General features: G+C 46.1%; 1 protein-coding gene across 1 annotated transcript in view; it reads right to left on the minus strand.

Moving 5' to 3' along the window:
* Nucleotides 1-17,896, minus strand: part of LOC138282652 (membrane-spanning 4-domains subfamily A member 15-like) — a 189,578-nt gene that overhangs the window by 119,173 nt on the left and 52,509 nt on the right. The window lies entirely within an intron of this gene.

Raw genomic sequence — 17,896 nt, forward strand, 5'->3', positions numbered from 1 at the left:
AGAGTGATCTTGCTGACCTGCAAGCTACCCTCCACGTTGCCTGCTCTTAACTGCAAGGACGCCAAGACACACAACACCTGGCGACCTATCTGCACTGCACCTGGACTCCCTGGCCCCTGCACTGACCAACCAGTAGTGCTCTAGGGGTCCCCAAGCCCTTGGAATCTCCACCCTCCAAGGGGACCCAGCGGACATACCGTTAATTCCCTCTGTGCAGTGTTTTTCCAAGTGGCCTCCTTCACCATTGTGCGCCAACTGCAAGACCTTCAGCCGCTGCGACTGCTTGAACCGGGAACCACTTGAACTTCATTGCCCTCATCCCAAAAAGAGAAGGTGACACTAGTGAAAGCATTGCCTGATTTTATATGCCTTTTGTAAAGACCTTTCCATTGATTCCTATGGTGTGTAATTACGTACAAAAACAGAACATTTTCTAAAATTTGAAAAATCATAACTAAAGAAGTACTTTCCATCTATTGATGATCTTGGTATTAAACATTTTATAAAACAATTCAATAATTTTGTAAATTGTGAGTAAAACAAATGCTTCGCACATCTCTTGGATTAGCCTAGCTTCTCGCCTACATGGCCACAAAAGCAGAGCATTAGGTGGTTTGCTTTTTACCTCTGGATACCAAAGTGGGGTTGCTCAGACTCTCTGCACAGTGTATATAATTTTTGTACGCTATATAGTGAGCCAGCCTCCGACAGTACAGACCATGGTTCCAGCAGGGCAGTCATTCTTCACCTTGTAGTTAGGTAGTGATCTGAGTTGCTGGGCAGCTCTCCCATATTTATTCAGCATTCCTGGACTTGCAAGCAGGGGGGTACCCTTGACCAATGGGGTGCAGGGCGCCACCCTCTGGAGTGACCACTTCCTGCGATGAGTGGCAGAAATGAATCCCAGGAAGCACTATTCTTTCAAAATCCAAGTTGGAGAAAATCCCTGCTTGGAGTTAAGATCAGTCTAAGCCATCCCACTGGTGTGGCTTATTTACCTTACCACTGCCCTTCCAGCCCCTCTGCTAATCTAATCACTGGGGCTCCCATCTGGCTGGGGTGGCAGGAAGTGGGGTGAGCCTGTATCCTATCCTTAGTGTCATTCCCCCTTTAAAGACCAGTTTGGCTACCCATCTCCCTTCCTGCCTTTTGCTCTGCAGCTTGCAGAGCTCCACCCACCAGATGTCCCATTGTCTCAATGCAGGCAACTTCACACCTCATTAGGGAAGCTTGGCTCACAATGGCAGAGGCTGGCAAATCAGAGAAGGGCTGCTGGAAGGCTGGATTTTGGCTCACAGAAAAAGAAAGTTCTATAAATTCTTTGCTGTGATAGTTTTAACAGATCTAAAATGGCAAATCATTGGATTTATTCAAACTATCATTTTAAGTCCAAGAACGCAAATTGTAGTTCATTCCTGGTGATAGTTATACTTTAAAAAAAGTTTTGCTATGTTAGCCTATGGAGCTATTGTACTACAATAGGGAAAAACAAAATTGGCAGTTTTCTCCTCACCATGGCATATAAAACATTTTTAATAATGTCACTGCTTATAGTTACAAGGCACCCAGGGGAGGCCTTAGTGGTGACGTGTATGTAAAAATTAGGTAGTTTGAGACTTTTGAAGTTCTTTTTAATCCCAAAGTCAAATTGACATATAATTTACTTTTAAAAGCAACCTGCAAAACAGGGCTGCCTTTACAATGACAGCAGGCACACCAGCAGGTCACACTAGAGAGCATTCAATCCACTGGGCCTCTAATCCTCCATGCCCTATTATATACTAGGGACTTATAGGAAGGCTCTCATAGCCAATTATAATTATGCCTAATTTGCATATCCCTTTTTCACAGAGCACTGGCTGTGGGTCTGGTTAGCAAAGCCCAGGCCACAGTCAGAGTCAGTAAGTATCAGTATCAGTCACATAAAAATGGGGGTGATCAGAGCAAAAGGATGACTTCCTCACACAGCCCCCAGATGAAAGGTGATGGGTCACTAACCTACATCCTGGTAGTCCTCATCATCTAAGTGGAAACACCTGCATAGTCCATCTGCATTAGGGAGGACATCCCCAGGTCTGTGTTCAACTGTAAAGTCCACCCCTTGTAGGGAAATGGACCACCTCAACAGTTTAGGATTCACCTTCCTTATCTGCCTGGGCCATCCAGAGGTCTGTGCTAAGTCTAAACATAGAAGTGAGTACCAGACAGGTATGGTCTCAGCTTCATTAGGGACCAGACCACAGCAAAGGCTTTCCTTTCAATATCACTCCATCTTTGCTCTCTTCGGAGTAGTTGCATGCTTATGAAGGCAACTGGCTGAACTAGGCCCTCTTCATTTACTTGCACTAACACTGCCCCAATCCCATGTTATGAAGCATTTTTCTGAACCAAAAGTGTCTTTGTGTAGCCAAGGGCGAGTAACACTGGTGCTGAACACATAGGCCTTCATTATGACTTTGGCAGTCTCTGAGTGAGACTGCCAAAGCCATGGGTGCCAGAAGACCGGCAGTGCTGGTGGTCTTCCACCCACCATTTAATGGTTACTGATGGAATTCCGCCACACTTTGTGGGGTATCCGGCAGTAGCCATGCTGGCGGGCGGTGGCCCTCTGGGGTTGCTACCACCTGCATCGCCCTGCCAGTAGGACGCCACCAGCTGTATTATGACCATTAAGATGGCCTGGCGGTGTCCTGCTGGCAGGGTGCTTCTGGCAGTAACAGCGCCCCTTCCCTTTCCCTGCAGGATTACCTCCTCGCCAGACAAGGTAAGTCGGGTGTCCAACAGGAGAGGGGAGTGGGAAGGTGGGGGGTGCTGTGTGTGTGGTGGCTGCGTGTGTGTATGAATGTGTGTGTGTGTGAATGCGACTGTGAGTGTTGTGGTGTATGCGTGATTGTATGCGTGTGAGTGAATGCGTGTATGAATGTGGAAGTGAATGCGTGTCTGCATGTCAGTGTGAATGCGTGTGAGTATGCATGTTTGGATGTTTGTGTGTATGCGTGCCTGAATGTGTGTGAGCATGTGTGAGTGAGTGAGTGTATGGATGCGTGTGAGTATGTGTGAGTGAATGCCAGTATGGATGAGTGTGAGTGAATGCGTGTCTGGAAGTGTAGGTGAATGGGTGTATGCGTGGTGCGTGAGGGTGTCTGTGTGCATGTATGCGGGGAGGGGGCGTCATGTAAGTAGGGGGCACTATGTGAGTAGGGGGTGCTATGTAAGTAGGGGGGTGCAGCACTATGTGAGGGGGTGGGGAGCGCTGTGACTGTTGGGGGGTGGGGATGTCAGGTGCTTGCTGGGGGGGTGGGGGAGCCATCTACCTGTGACAGGGAAGGAATTCCCTATCACCGGTAGCCCTACTGCCATGGTTTTCATGACAGTGCTACCACAGAGGACACCATGGCGGTAGGCCGTCTCCTAATACCGCCAGTGGACCACCGGGTTAGAGATGAACATCTCCGGCACGGAGGTTCACACAGCCAGGGCGGTATGGGTGGAGATGTGGTAGCCAACCCACCCCACTCACAATGTGGCGGTCTTCACCGCCAGCCTGTTGGCGGTAATACCGCCAAATTAACTCTGGCGGTCAGAAGACAGCCAGTGTCATATTGACCACCATAGTCTTCTGAATGTCAAAGGCCTTCTGACACTCTTGAGTCCAAATTACTTTCTTGGGCTGTTTCTTTGAGGTGTGTTCTGTCAGGGGACCCACAAAAGTCCCATAGTTTTTCACAAATCTTCTGTAATACCTAGTCAGACCAAGAAAGGCCCTGACCTGGGCCTGGGGCTTAGGAGCCTCCCAATCCAGGAAGCTCTGGATTTTGGGTTGGAAAGGCTAAACATGGCCTCCACCTAAAAGGTGGCCCATGTACACCACTGAATACTGACCTACACGGCACTTGGTGGCCTTAACAGTCAGGCCTGCCTGTTGCAGGACCTGAAGCTTCCTTCAGGTGGGTCAGGGGATCTTCCCAGGTGGAACTGTACACAGCTATATCAACCAGATATGCTGCACTGAACCCTTCCAACCCAGACAAGACCCTGTTCACCAGCCTTTGAAAGGTGGCAGGGGCATTCTTTAAACTAGAAGGTATTACTCTGAACTGCTAGTGCCTCTCTGGCGTGTAAAATGCTGGTCTCTCCCTTGCTCCTTCACTGAGGGCAAACTACTGGTAGCCTAAGGTGAAGTCAAATGAACTCAGGTACTTTGCAGCCCCTACTCTTGAGCATCAGTCTTTGTGACTGCATTCAATCCCCTGTAGTCTACACAGAAACATAACTCCTTGTTTTGCCCTTGGCGATTAGGTTTGGGTACTAGCACCACTGGCCTTTCCCATGGACTGTTAGAGGGGTCAATAACCCCCAATTCCAGCTTTTTAGCTACTTCAGCTTTGATGCTGGCTCTGACCTGGTCAGACAATCTGTACAGCTTGTTTTTGACAGGTAGGCTGTCACAAGTGTCAATATCATCTGTGCACCAGTCGGTGATACCTGGGGTCTGAGGAAATAGATGAGTAAACTGTTCCAGCACCTGCCTGCAGCCTCTGTACTGCTGGACTGTCAACGTGCAGTAGAGTACAACTTGTCCACTGACCCATCTTGCACATTGTTGGAGAGGAGTTCTGGCAGTTGCTCGGTTTATTCCTCTCCCAGTTCATCAATGAAAATTAGCATGGTCATGTCTGCCTTGTCTTGGTGGGGATTCAACCTATTGACATGCAGGATCCTGTGAGAGTTCTGGGAGGTGTTAAGGTCTATCAGGTAGGTAACCTCACCCTGCTTCTCTAGAATTGGGTATCGCCCAGTCCACTTGTCCTGGGGGTCCCTGGGAGCCACAGGCTCCGGCACCCACACAAATTGGCCTTGTTTGTACTCAGGCACAGTAGCCTTCTAGTCATACCAGAGCTTCATAAGCTCTTGGCTGGCCTCCAGGTTCCTACTTACTTTGCACATGTACTCTGCTATGCGAGATCTCAGGCCCAGTATATATTCCAGCATATTATCTGTGGCTTCATTGAGAGGCTTTTCCCCAGACGCTTTTACCAGGCATAATGGCCCTCATGCAGGGTGACCAAACAACAATTCAAGGGGGCTAAAGGAAGGTCCTTTTGTGGGGCCTCCCTGTATGCAAACAAGAGGCATGGGAGGAGAACATCCCATCTCCTCCTGAGTTTGTCAGACAAACCCCCAATCATGTCATACCTTTCCACCAGATCATTATCCTGGAAATTACACGGGGTGGTGAACTTGTAGGTAACACCACATTCTTCCTGTATCACCTCAGATAGGTAGACATGAAATTTGCACCCCTATCTGAAACCACCTTCTTTGGGAAATCCACGCTGATGAACACACCAAGCAGGGCCCGAAGAAGCAGTGACTGTCTTGAGGGGAATTGCCTCAGTATATCTTGTGGCATTGTCCCCTACCACCAAGATATATCTGTTCCATGAGGCAGTTGGTGGTTCGAGGGGACCCAAAATGCCCCCCCCCCTCACTCTCTCAAAGGGAGGCCCGACCACTGGCAGTGGTGTCAAGGGAGCCTTTGGTTTCCCCTCTGTCTTGCCACTGGCCTGACAGGTTGCACAGGAACTATAGAACTCCTTCTTGGATAGCCAACCAGTTCCAAGTCTTATTCTGACCCAAATGACATGCCAAGGGGATGTCATGGCTTAATGTGAGGAGGAATTCTCTATACTTTTGAGAGACACCTAACCTCCTGGTGACTACCTCCTCAAGGTCTCTGGCTTCAGTATATAGGACTCCCTCATCCCAGCCGACTTTGAGGAATCCACTGACATCACCCTCCTCTTGCCTAGAGGCAGTCTGTTGCAGGCCCTCAAGGGAGGGACACTGTAGCCTTCAGAAAACTCCTCTCTGGTAGGTCCACCACCTCCTGTCAATTCTGCAAGGTTGGACAGAACTTGCAGCAGTGGAATCCCACCCTCAGAGGCCAGATCCTCCCCCTCAATGTCAGATTCCTCCTGCAGCTCTGGAGTTCTCTGGGTTGGCTAACCACACATAGTGCCCTTTCTCTTGTAATAGGATGCTTAGCCCATTGTTCCAGACTCCAAGGGTACAGCCTTTCCCTTCTAAGCAGCATGTGACCTGCATACAGCACATACCCACTCAGGGAGATCCAGCATCCTTGCATGAACCATTCTCTCCATCCCTGAACAGTCAGACGCTTCAAGATCATTTCTCAGTAGAGAATTCACTGGAAGTACAGGAGACACAACTACCTTCTTAGGGCTTGTCATACCTCCCTATTCAAAACTCACTACTGCCATGGGATGGTGTAAGGCTCTGCTGTCTGCTTAGATTACCTGGAATATCTGCTCTGGAGAAACCAGCTTCTTTGTGACCATAGTCACATTGGCTCCTGTATCTCTCTGAGTCTCAACCTCAGTTCCATTGATTTGAGGCCTCTGTCTGTACCTTTCCATGCTGGGAAGCAAGGCAGACAGCGTTACAATTTACACCCACTGAACAACACTAAGGCTTCCTCTGTAAACCCCTTTCCTGTTTCTGAGACAATCTCTACCATCACACCTATACTAACAGTCTCTATGAACTGCATTCCAATGGGGGGCTTCTTTGTGCAGACAGCATCTCCCCTCTTGTGTCCTGACTGATGAAAGTGATAACACTTCCCTGCCTTCAAACGCTCAAGGAACTTCCCACCGTTTGTAGGGTCAAAAATATTCCCCTGATACCCTCTCCCCCTGAAAGTGGATTGGCTCGGGGTCCCTCCCCCCATGCAAGATTTTGTGGACCTTGTGAGTACTCTTTTGTTTTTTAACATCTTTCCCCTGGGCTTTCCTTTGGGAGGGGACCTGTCCCCCTTTCTTTTGATCACCTCCCTGGTGTTGATTGGAAACCCAGATTCTCACCAACTCATCAGTTGTCTCCCCACTTCCCTGGGACCAGACAAATGTGAGTCCAGATCCAGGATACTGGTGTAACTTCTCTTGTACACAATGAGTCAGGATGTGCTCTTTAAGAAGTAAATCATACAGCCCCTCATAAGAACTCACTTGGTTAACTTTAATCCAATCCACTAGTGCTTTCACTGAGCCATCTACAGAGTCCACCCAGGACTGTGTGTTTACCTCCTAGGTGTCCCTGGATTTCACCCTGTACTGTTCTGGAGTAAGACCATATATCCTGATTAGACTTTTCCTCATGTGTGGGCAAGATTCTGCCTCATCCCCCTCTAGGGCCAGGAGCCTATCCCTCCGAGCTATTGGGATCAGCTCTCACAGGAGTGAACCCCAATACTTAGAGTTGACCCTCCTCTTCTTAATGGCCCTTCAAATGCAGTCAGCCATCTGTCAATGTTGTCTTCCCTCTACATACCTGGGAACTATTCCCTTGGGTTGCCTACAATTAAACCCACCACCCCTGGACATCTCAGTACATTCCTTCTTGCTGCTGCCACCATTTCTCCTTTCTTCCTCCCTTCCCTACGTAGTATCTAGTTCTAGTTTCCCATTCTCAAGAGATAGGGCTTTCAACTGAGCCTGAAGCTTTCTCTCTTCAAGGGACAGTTTGGGTTCCCCTGTGGGGGAGCCTCCTCTCCCTCCCTTAGCTGGAAGCATAAACCTAGTCCTGAAAGTAATGGATATGTTGTCATCCTTCTCCTCCTGGTGAAGGTTGTTGTATATATCATCCTCCCCCTTCCCTTCACTCTCTACATCTGTCTGTGTCCAGGCCTTGGGGTACCTAATCAGTTCTGCCTTCCTAATCCTATTAGCATTAGGTAGACCCCTGGACCTGCACTGTACCCTAAGATCAGCCACTGTGAGTTTGGACAGGATAGCCAGATCAAGCTCTGTGGTATCCCTACTTTTGGGTCACAACAAAAAAACTTCTCAAATGTGAGAGAGACAGAACTATTTAGAAAAAATATGTAAATGGAATAAAACAGTTTAAGCCAAATATAAAAAAAATTAAAATCAATTTGTGTTCTAATTCATTTTAGAGGACTTTTAAAGATTTGACCTTAATTGCTTTAGGGAGTAGTTTAAACAAAAGTATGTATCCTCACTGTTAAACACCAAATGTTGAAAGTAGGTTATTAATAGTGAAAAGTAGAGACTTACTACTAGTAATAATACCACAGACACAATGAAAGGTTCAATCAGGGGCTCAGTACATTAATCCCTTGCTCAACCCCTGGTAGCTACAATGAGTAGACAGCTTAACATAAGAGACAGGTGAGTAAAGCATTTACAAACACAATTACATTGAATAAGTAAGACACAACACAGAGTAAAAATCCAACACCAATTTATAAAAATAGGAAATAGTATTTATCTTTAAAATGACACCAGAACAACAAAAATCTAAAGTAGGGAATTGGAGACATGAATTCTTAAAGCATTAATAAAAAAACAAAAGCGCCAACCAGGAACATCTGGTAGTGCTTGACTGCGACCAAGTCACAATTTGAAGCTGACCGCGATTGAGCCCTGATCGGATACACGGAACAGGAGGCCTCAGTCAAAGTTTTACCTTCTAAGTTATTTTGTGTAACTTTTTCTCTTCTTGTCAGGCCGGTATCCGATGCAACGTCATTGATGTCGTTCAGCCTGAGCTCCCGGGCAACTCCTGGAAGTCTTGTTGATGGGGAAAAGCTCTGGAGCTTCAGCGGGACAAACCTGGATTTTAAGCCAAGTCCCAGTTCGAAGTTGGCAGCCTGATTCTTGTTAACGGGTCTGTCACCTTGTGGATCTTTTTTACAAAAGTTCTTTTGGATCTCCTTACAGAGTTCCTTTGTTGGTTCTCTAGTGGTCCACATCAATCCAAGGGTTTAGAAGCTCTGAGATTGTCCTTCAGATGTGGGGACTACGTTTCCCAGAATGCACCTGGCAAATCCTCAAAAGCCCAGTTGAAGGTGGTCAGCTGGGACCTTCTTGGTGGGGGTGTTGCAGGTGAAGCTCTATTAACCTGTTGCTTTCAGGGAGTCCACTCCTTCCCTTTCTGAAGCCAGGCAAACTCCTTGGAGCTGTAGTTCCTCAGTGTGCAGCAGGTGCAGTCATGCAGAGTGCAGTCCCTTAGGGTGCAGACCAGGGTTTCAACAAAGCAGTCCTTCTTCTCATTGTAGTTCAGGCAGTGATCTGAGTTGCTGGGCAACTCTCCTATATTTATTCAGTGTTCCTAAGCTGGCAATCAGGGGGTACTCCTGACCAATAGGGTGCAGGGTACCACCCTCTAAGGTGACCACTTCCAGCGCAGTGTAACAAAAATCAATCCCAGGAGGCTCCATTCTTTCAAAATCTAAGTGTTGGACCTGGCACTTTTTGCAGGGTTATCTTCAAACGTTTTGCCTTCTTCCTCCAATTTTCTCTAACCTGTCTTTGTTGGCTTTAGGAATCTAGGCACTTTAGCACTGCTAACCAGTGCTAAAGTGCATATGCTCTCTGTCTAAATTGTACTAGTGATTATCCATGACTAACATATCTGATTTACTAGTAAGTACCTGGTACAGTGCACCATGTGTATCCAGGGCCTGTAAATCAAATACTACTGGTGGGCTTCCAGTGCTGATTGTACTACCTACGTGAATAGCCCTGTAAACATGTCTTAGACCTGCCACTGCAGTGTATGTCTGGGCAGTTTCAAACTGCCATTTTGACCTGGCAAGGGCACCCACTTGCCAGGCCTAAACCTTCCCTTTAACTACATGTCAGTCATTCCTAAGGTAGGCCCAAGGGTAGGGTGCTGTGCATTTAAAACGTAGGACATATACTGGTGTGTTTTACATGTCCTGATAGTGAAATACTGCTAAATTCAATTTTCATTATTGCAAGACATGTCTCTCTCATATGGCAACATGGAGTTTGCCTTGAAATACTTTTTAAGTGTAACTTCCCATTGGGTGCAGATAGAGCAGTGATGTGGAATTCATATCGCCTGGGACATATTGGGCCTGATTCTGACCCCGGCGGTCACGGACCGCCGGCGCCAGGGTCGGCGGGAGCACCGCCAACAGGCTGGCGGTGCTCCTCAGGACAATCTGACCGCGGCGGTTCAGCCGCGGTCAGAACAGGAAAACCGGCGGTCTCCCGCAGGTTTTCCGCTGTCATGCAGAATCCTCCATGGCGGCGCAGCTTGCTGCGCCGCCATGGGGATTCTGACACCCCATACCGCCATCCTGTTCCTGGCGGGTCGCCCGCCAGGAACAGGATGGCGGTATGGGGTGTCGTGGGGCCCCTGGGGGCCCCTGCAGTGCCCATGCCAATGGCATGGGCACTGCAGGGGCCCCCGTAAGAGGGCCCCACAAAGAATTTCAGTGTCTGCTGAGCAGAAACTGAAATTCGCGACGGGTGCAACTGCACCCGTCGCACATCCTCCACTCCGCCGGCTCCATTCGGAGCCGGCATCCTCATGGAGGGGTGTTTCCCACTGGGCTGGCGGGCGGCCTTTTGGCGGTCGCCCGCCAGCCCAGTGGGAAACCCAGAATCACTGCAGCGGTCTTATGACCGCGGAGCGGTGTTCTGGAGGGGGGAACTCTGGCGGGCGGCCTCCGCCGCCCGTCAGAGTTAGAATGACCCCCATTGTTTTGGGTCAAGGGCAACACGTTTTCATATTTATCTTGTCCTTGGGACAAGTAGCTCCCCACCTCTGCAGCACAAACACTTTGGTGACCAGATGATAGAAAACAGAACTGTCTGCAGCTGAGGTAATATGTGTGGCCATACATTAATGCTTTTCAAACTTGTATTTATAGTTCATTAATGAAAAGCCTTCATTATTAGGGTGAACTCTATACATAAACATTTTAAGGTCACACAGCACTACTGACAGTGGTTCCAGTTTAAAACAAAAAAAAAGTGAACACACATGTTTGAAACGTTTAACAGCATGAGGTATAATGCTTCCAGAATGCTCTCTGATTAGATGCAAATATTTGCAGAAGCTTGTAAGTAAGAGTGATGATTCTTTGCTTTCAAAATAAAATGTTCAGAAACAAATGCAATAAGAAAAAAAACATTTCACTACTATGAAATTTTAGGTGCTATTTCTTTGAAGCTTCATTTAGTAAAATGTATTGATGCATGCTAGTATGTCCAAAAATATTCCTAATGGAAAATCGGTGTATCCATTTTCAACAAGATTATGGAAAGCATGAAAATAAACTAGCACTGGCAAAGACAACCAATCTGACATTTTTTGTGAGTCTTGTGCTTTCGTCAATGCGTGTCTTGTTTTGACATGGCTTTTGTAACACTTTATTGTTGTGGGAGCTGCCAGTCCCTCACCATTGTAACAAACACTGGCAAAAAGTAAAACACATTTTTGGTCTCAAAAAGCACTGATTGCCACCAGTGGCATAACAAAGGCCCTGCAGCTCCCTCCAGGGGACCTCACCAGCACAACACCTGTCCTGAGTGAGTCTGGAGGGGTACTCCATATTCTTTGCAGGGGTGCCCCCTCCAGTTTTGTTACGTCACTGATTGTCACAGTAGTTCCTGGTACTGAAAAAAACTACTTTGTGTGCCAATATGCTCCTTGTGGAAGAGCAGAATGTGATCACTCACAGTAAAGGCAGTCAATAGATACAGAGAGAAATAGAAGTTTAGTAAAAACATTATGAACAGGTGGTCGCGGTTATATGGTGGAAGGTACTGCTAACGGGCACCATATTATAACATTGGTAGTTTGGCTGAAGCCGAACTGCCAATGTACCACACCGACCGCCACTGTGGCAATGGCCGCCGGGCTGGAGATATCAATCTCCAGCCCGACGGCCATCACTGTACCGCCTGCGGGATAATGACCCCGCCTACCGCCATGATTTTCGTTGTTTCCTTAATGTCACCAAAACCATGGTGGTAGGCACTTTCAATGACAGGGAATCGCTTCCCTGTCACTGATAGAGGTATTCTCCACTCCCAACCCCCTCCCAAGATTCCCCCGACCCCCCATCCTCTCCATAACCCCCCTTCATTCACGCCTTCCCTTCACACATGCACACACGCATACACACACCCATACCCACATTCATCCACGCATGCATACATCCATTCACACACACATCCGCACACTCCTTCATACATACATGCAGACATGCATTCACAGAACACAACATACAGGCACTCACACATCCATACATGCACACACATTTGACACTGAACACACACCTACATACATGCACGCACAAACATTCACCCCCCCCACACATACAATACCTCCCTCCCCAGTCTGAGCACCTACTTACTGTGTTTAGGGGGTCCTCTGGCAGGAGACGGGACAGGGCGCTGCAGCCAGCAGCAGCATCCACCAGCAGAACACTGCCAGGCTGTATTATTGGTCATAATATGGCTGGAGGCTGTCTACAGGTGGGGCTGCTACTGGCAGCAGTGCCACCTTACTGCCATCCGCCAGCATGGCCACAGCCGGATTTCCGCCATCCTTCTGGTGGAAATCCGGCTGTGATCACAACACGGCGGATGGCTGGTAGCTGTGGCAATGGTTTTTTGGCGGCCATCCCAGCGGCGGTAGGCGGTTTTTACCACCAATGACATAATGAGGGCCAAAATGTCTTTGTTAGCGCCAGACTCAATCAGGGACCCAATTCATAAAGTCACAAAAGTGTACCCATGATATATGTCTTTGAATTTGTGGCTTTCATGAATTCACAAGAAATTACAGAAGTAGACCAGGAAATTGTACTCCTAGAAAATATGTGTGAACTGTATTTTAGCAGAAGCAAATATCCATGTGTAGATTTACTCATGTGAAAATCTATTGAACATTTACAAGTTCATTTTCCCTCCAACCACTTTTTTCCTAACCTTGGAAAAACTTCTACTTCTGCCATTGTCAGGAGTAAATTTCCAACCTTTCTCATTATGGGAAAATATTAGGAAGAGCTGGTGAAAATTCTTAAACCATGCAAGTTGATAGGTTTGCATACTCAAAGGCATTCAAGCTCTGGAACTATTGCTTGCTGTTTCCTCTATTCCCATTATGTAGATCTGTGGAAATGTGGAAAAATAAGGAAATTGCTATAGTAGGGATTGAAATTGCAAGTATTTAAGCCTACTATAGTAGTAGCCCTGGCATAAACAGAGAGGCTATAATCAGAGCTCTTACATAATGAGATTACTGTCATAATTTGTCACAGCACTACATGGCACAAAAGGGACAAGTAGATTTTTTTACAGGACAAGTAGATTTAAGAAGCAACCTGTCCCACAGACAAGTAGATATTTTGTTAAATTCCACACCCCTGTACAGATATGGAGTTTGGGGTTTCTGAACGCACAATTTAAAAATACACCTTTCGCTGAAGTTGGTTTTGGATTTTTTGGTTTGAAAATGCCACTCTTAGAAAGTGGGCATGTTCTTGCTTAGCCATTCTTTGCCTCTGCCTGCCTGTGGAATACACATCTGAGTCAGGATGGCGTTTGAGCTGTTTGTGCATTCCCTCTAGATAGTCACACAATGGTAGCTGAGGTGTGCGCTGCATATCCTGATGGCCCATCACCCGGCCGATGGGTCTTCCTTTGCTAGAGTGGTGGGAGGAGCTGACACTTGCACCTGAGTAGGGCTGTGCCAGTCCTTACACAAAGCAGTCTTCAACCACCTTAAATGTGTGTGGGACCAGGGCAGGGATAGAAAGGGTCTTGTGCACTACAAGGACTTCTCTTTGAAGTTTTCCTACTTCAAAGACAGAAATGAGTATAAGTACTGGACCTCTGAAGCCAAATAGTTAGAACACTTCTGGACTGAGGACTTTCTGCCAGGGAGAAGAGCTGGATGCTGTAGGATGGACTGCTACTCTGTCTGTTTCTTTGTTGTGCTTGCCTGCTGCTTGCTGCTTCTGTCGTAGGAGTAAAAGGACTGGACTTTGCTTTCTACATCTTGTTTTTCATGGTTCTCCAAGGGCTTGAACTGAGCTTGCATCCTGTTAGGAAGTCTCAGGCCATCAAACTCTTCGCTTACCAGTGCCTGGGTTCTCTTGCTGAGAGTTCTGACTTGCCAAGTGGTGGCAAATTCCGTTCCTTGGTCCTTGGAAGTGAGCTCTGGTATAACCAAGAAGAAACTAAGCACATCGACTTTGAAACTGGCACCGCTCTCTCCGACTCCGCATCACCGCCTGCACCTGCTGAGTGCAATGGCCGAGACCAGCAACACAGGACCAATGCTGCTGCAGCACCTCTGATATCCTGCGCCTGTGTGAGCCCCGAGTGCCGTGACACCGACATCCATGACACCCGACTCCCCTGCAGCACATGTGGCCTTGTGGTGTGATCACAAGACGAAAAAGTTGACGCCTGCTGGATTCATCAACCCTGCCTTGTCGTAAGTCGCCAACCCCTTGCCACTGATGCCGCATCACATCCCCTGCAACTGCAAGGAACCAATGCCTCACCTCCACTGCCTAGCAGTAAGGAACCAATGCCTTACCTCCCTGGTAGCAGTAAATAACCAATGCAGCACTAGCTCCAGCAACGCCTCAATTCCCTGACTCCGTGCAACGTCTCTGTTTCCTCATTGTTTTCCAAGGCACAGTACCCGGGGTCCGTGAGACCTCGTTACCTGCCTGCACTCCCTCACGAGTGGCATGGGACTGTTGGACGACAATCCTTCAACAATGAAGCTACATATCGCCTTACCTGCCACTGGTAAGTACAGAGAGATTATTGGATGTCAACAGATAAGGCACAACATAGCGACTAATACATATCAATATGTAGTGCTTTTTTTACTATTAGTAAAAGCCATTTTGGTTTAGCGGGCTAACATTAGGAAAGTGACAGTGCTTTCAGAGCAAGAATCTCTCCGCCTTTTATCATTTACTGTTTATTTATATGTATCTGCATTGAATAATCTTTTTTTCAGCACGGAAAGTCAGAAACACATGTGTGAACATTGAAGAGATTTAAATTAAGTGCCCAGTGCACATATATGCTATTCTGTTTGTTTAAAACCTGCCATCGTAAAGAAGGAGAGCTTTCAGAGTAGCTGTTTGTTCTGTACCTATTCAGATCATGCACTTGTATTAGCTGCACTTCTTTGCTATTTGTGTAAGGGAGGATTCTAGTGCTGTTCCATGGCTAAGAGAATGGACAGGCATATCAGGCAATATCTGGAAAGGCTTAACAGGTGAGTAAAGCAAGCTAGCCTATTGCTCTGTTGTAAGTGGTAGGATGCTTTCTCCTTCAGAAAATGTTTAAAGCAAATGAGAACAGTAATCTTAAACCACAAACTCATAACATTGGTATATGGATGATAACTCCATTTAAGCAAAAATTCAGTGGCTGACTCAGTAAGGTTGTGGGGCTGATTTTAGAAGCATAATTAGATCTTGTTTTTCCCTATATTCGTTCAATCTATTAGCATTTTTTCTTTCTATCTTCTTCTGTCATAGGTTTCTTTTTTCTAGCATCTCCTCACCCTCTATTTGCCACTTTGTTCTTTTGATGTTTCTCACTTTATTTTTAGCCACTTTTTCTTTGTCTTTTTTCTGTTGAATGTCTTTTCACTTGAAATTGTATTTCAATTGATCTCTTTTCATTTTTCTCTTTTATTATTGCTTCACCTATCCCTTTGTTCCATTTTTTCTATGTATCTTTATCTTTCTTGTTCAACGTCTTCTGTTTTCCTTCAATTTAACACATTTTCCTTCCATTTCATGCCTCTTTCTTTTCTAATTTCCATCCATAGTTTTCCTTCTTTCATCTTAACCTCTTAGCTTCTTTTCTTTTGACTTCCTTTCGTCTCTGAATGTTCATTTGTTTTTTGTTTCTTTATTTTTTGATTTCCATTGTCCTGTGCTGCTTTAATTTCTTCTTTTTTCAGCCCTTTTTACTCTCTCTTTGCCTTTCATCCTTTCTCTCATTCTCACTCATTGCAACTTTTCTTTCTTGCTTTCATCACTATCTCTTATAGTTGCCTTTTTTCATCCTCCTTTCCTTTTTATCCGTTATTGTTCCTTGTCTTCATCTGATCCTTTAATCATTACTTTCTCTTGCTTTACTCCCTCTATTAGTCAGTCTCCCTTCATTGTCTTTTCTGTTTTCGTTATGATTCTTTCTTTTCTTTTGGCTCACTCACTCACCAACCCCGCATGTGGTTACACAGGGGTTTGGGTGCAGAGTCTTTATAGTTAGGTTCAGAATTTACTTGCACAAAACCATAGCGATGCTGCTTTTATAGTTAGAGTTATTTCAAGTAACTATAACTTATGCCGCAAAGTAACTATTACTCATGCCCTCGCCATGTACAGCTAAATACTCCACATAGTACATCATTCGTGACATCTTCTTTGGCATCGTTGATATTGTCACTGCAACATTTGCAACAAAATTATTGGTGCGATAACTGTGCATGGGAGAGGTATGGGCATCTTTAAAGTTTAGGGGTGGGTAAGGGTATTGGGTAGTAGGGGTTTTAGGGTTTAGTAGTGGACAAGGGTATTGTTTGGTAAGGGCATTTTAAAGTTAAGGGATGGGTAAGGGTATACGGTGCTAAGGGTATTTTTAGGGTTCAGGGTGGGTAAGAGAATTGGGTGGTAACGGTGTTTTTAAGGTATAAGGGTGGCTAAGGGTATTGTTCAGTGAGGGTGTTTTTAGGGCTTAGGGGTGGGTGAAGGTATTCAGTAGTAAAGGTGGTTTTAGGGTATAGAGTTGTAAGGGTATTTTTAGGGTTAAAAGGTGGGTAAGGGTAATGGGTGGTAAGGGTGATTTTCGGTTTATGGGGCTGGTATGAGTATTGGGTTGTCAGGGCTAATTAAAAAAGTGGGGTTCCCTAAAAAATCTAAACACCTTAATTATACTTACTAGTGTGGTTAAAGCATGGTAAAAGGAATTTGTGTGGCAAAGGCATGCATTGTAAGAAATGTGCGGTAAAGTCATGCATGGTAATTGACAGTGTAGGAATGTCATATAACCTTTTGGACATAACTACATGGATACCTCCAGTCCTGGAACACTGAGAAACATGAGATAAGGTTGGGATATTATGCGCGGCATCACATGGCCTGGAAGATGTTTCTTCAGTGTTCTCCACATGCAGTATGCAGAGCAGAGAGGACTCTTCTAGGTCCTTAAAAGATAAGATAACTTGACAAAGTGAGTGGGGACGGGAAGAGTGGGGTGCACATGCTAATGGTAACCATGTAACCATAAATGTATTAATTCCTTCCTTCTTAGAGTGTGACAATAGGATCCACCTGACTCTAGTCGCCATATTTATGACCCAGTTATTGCCGACCTTGGAACACGGCGTGTTCAAAGAGCGATGCAAATCTTACGTGAGATTTATAAAGCTGTGGCTTCAAAAATCTCAAGAAATGTAACGCAGCGCAAGTTGGTGCTTTACAATACTCCGTGCCAGTAAAGCATTTCCATTGGTGTTGCATGGGTGCTTCCACGTAGCATCTATGGATTTTGACACATTCCCAGATTTTCAAGATCTTGTCAACTTGGGAATGCAGCAAAAATATATTCCTCCCTAGGAGTGGTGTAACAAGGAGAAATATATTTATTTCTCCTCGTTTTTTCCTATTTTTATGTGTGCTGCATTGTGCAATAGCCTCTCAGGATTGTTTATGTGCTGGAAAGTGCATCTTCCTGCTAAAAAACTATCCTGCATGCAATGCAGGCACCCTTGCACTATGATGCAAGCCTGTCTGTGCTGGCGCTAGGCCACTGAAAGAGCACCAGCACAGGGGAAGGGACAGGAATGGGTTATATTCTTTTAAAAATCATGCATTCCTGCTATTTCCCTGTGACGCAGGGCTGCATGGCAAGGTGACTTGCAGCACAGCCCTGCACCCAAAATCCCACAAATATTGGCCTAAGACTTTATGGGGGTAACTGAGTACAAAAAAATAAGTACATTTTTCAGAAAACAAGTGCATGTGTGCATGCTATTTTCACTACAG

This window comes from Pleurodeles waltl, chromosome 2_2 (assembly GCF_031143425.1).
Source record: "Pleurodeles waltl isolate 20211129_DDA chromosome 2_2, aPleWal1.hap1.20221129, whole genome shotgun sequence".
Taxonomy (NCBI): domain Eukaryota; kingdom Metazoa; phylum Chordata; class Amphibia; order Caudata; family Salamandridae; genus Pleurodeles; species Pleurodeles waltl.